Genomic DNA, 2,623 nt, shown 5'->3' with positions numbered 1-2,623 from the left:
GTCTTCCTTGTCCAACATCAACTCTTTAGCATGTCATATTTTAATGAGTGCTCCCAATCATAAAAGATTTCAATGATAATATATCTATATGTGAAACCTCTCTTTCCTTATTACTTCCTATTAATTGCAACGATGACCAAAGCTATATTTGCCAACTCCCGACAACCTTTAATCATCATACTCTTTCTATTGTGAAGTCATTACTTTCACTAAGATCAATATGAACTCTTTGATTCTTTTTATTCTTTTTCTTCTAATCACCCAAGATCATGGCAAAATAATCAAGCCCTTGACTCAACACTAATCTTTATTATATAGCTCACGGACTCGATTACAAAGAAGGATAGTAAAGCAAAACTCAAAACTAAATCATGCCATGACTTTATTCTACTAAATCAAGATACTACTAATAGGATCGAACTAAGAAATACGGTAAAGATAGGAGTTGTGATGGTGATACGATACCAGGGCACCTCCCCCAAGCTTGGCAGTTGCCAAGGGGAGTGCCCATACCCATGTGATTATTTCTCCTTCTTTGTTGTTGGTGGTGGAGGTGTTGTTGATGATGCAAGCTTGTCATCCACCTTCCATGGCATAGGCTCACCATCATAGAAGGATGATCGAGTCTCCAGAATCCTCAAATCTACAGCCAAACTCATCCTTTTGAATCTATATTCATACTCACAGTTTTGGTTTTGCAAATCATAGATTTGGGCTTGGAGGTGCTTGATCTTCTCATGTAGCTTGAAGATGGCCTCCTCGGTCTTCTTGGCATCTGGCTCGTAGTTGTTGGTGAACTCCGTGAGCATCTTGCGGGTAGCATTGATTCCACGCTCCACCATCCCCTGGCACTTGAAAACTTGTTGCTCCATTGCTTCGATCCTCGACTCCACGCTTCCTGTTCCCTTTGGTCCCTTAGCATCGCGGGTGTGCAGCAACTCATCACGCATCTCAATGGTTTGAGGGTGTCGCAGCACCTCCGCGAGGTAAGGGTTGATCACCTTCTCGAAGAACTTGTCCATGGAAGCACTTGGGGTCGTCATGATGCTCTAGACCTGTCAGAAAAACAGCTCGAAACAAGAACAAGGGAGATTTGCGTGATACAAGAGTCAAAACCTTCGGGAGTATATATAATGAATTTTTACCGAACAAAATACGTATCATGCAAGAAAACGGAGTCCGGAGGGCACACGAGGTGCTCACGAGGTAGAGGGCGCGCCCATGGGGGTAGGGCGCGCCCTCCACCCTCGTGGAGGCCTCGTGTCCTCCCTGGACTGCTACTTATTTTTCTATTTTTCTAAATATTCCAAAACGAAGAAATATTGCCTTAAAAATTGTTTTGGAGTCGGTTTACTTACCGTACCACATACCTATTCCTTTTCGGGGTCTGGAACGTTCTGGAAAGTGTCCCTTATGTATTCCTCCGGGGTTACAGTTTCAATAATATTGGTTTCAACATTTATAGGATTACCTGAGATATAGTGTTTGATCCTTTGACCGTTTACCACCTTCAGATTTGTGCCTGCGAAGTTGTTGATTTTTATGGCACCGGAACGATAGACTTCCTCGATAACGTAGGGACCTTCCCATTTGGAGAGAAGTTTTCCTGCAAAAAATCTTAAACGAGAGTTGTATAGCAATACATAATCACCTACATTAAACTCATGCTTTTGTATCCTTTTGTCATGCCATCTTTTAACCTTTTCTTTAAACAACTTGGCATTTTCATAAGCTTGGGTTCTCCATTCATCAAGTGAGCTAATGTCAAATAACCTGTTCTCACCGGCAAGTTTGAAATTATAGTTGAGCTCTTTAATAGCCCAATATGCCTTATGTTCTAGTTCGAGAGGTAAATGACAAGCTTTTCCATAGACCATTTTGTACGGAGACATACCCATAGGATTTTTATATGCAGTTCTATAGGCCCATAAAGCATCATCAAGTTTCTTAGACCAATTCTTTCTAGACCTATTGACAGCCTTTTGCAAAATTAATTTGAGCTCTCTATTGCTCAATTCTACTTGACCACTAGACTACGGGTGATAAGGAGATGCAATCCTATGATTAACGTCATATTTAGCAAGCATCTTACGGAAAGCACCATGAATAAAGTGTGAACCACCATCAGTCATTAAATATCTAGGGACTCCAAACCTCGGAAAAATAACTTCCTTAAGAATTTTAATAGAAGTGTTATGATCAACGCTACTAGTTGGAATAGCTTCTACCCACTTAGTAACGTAATCAACAGCAACTAAAATATGAGTATATCCATTAGAGGCAGGAAAAGGTCCCATATAATCAAAGCCCCAAACATCAAATGGTTCAATAACAAGTGAATAATTCATAGGAATTTCTTGACGTCTACTAATATTACCAATCCTTTGACATTCATCGCAAGACAGAACAAACTTACGGGCATCCTTAAAGAGAGTAGACCAATAAAAACCAGATTGCAATACCTTATGTGCAGTTCTATCTCCAACATGGTGTACTCCATAGGCTTCGGAGTGACACTTGAGTAGGATCTGTTCCTGTTCATGCTCAGGTACACAACGTCTAATAACACCATCTACTCCTTCTTTATAAAGATGTGGGTCATCTCAAAAGTAATGTCGCAAGT

The sequence above is a fragment of the Triticum dicoccoides genome, chromosome 7B (genome assembly GCF_002162155.2).
Source record: "Triticum dicoccoides isolate Atlit2015 ecotype Zavitan chromosome 7B, WEW_v2.0, whole genome shotgun sequence".
NCBI lineage: Eukaryota > Viridiplantae > Streptophyta > Magnoliopsida > Poales > Poaceae > Triticum > Triticum dicoccoides.
Note: the sequence above shows the minus strand (reverse complement) of the source record.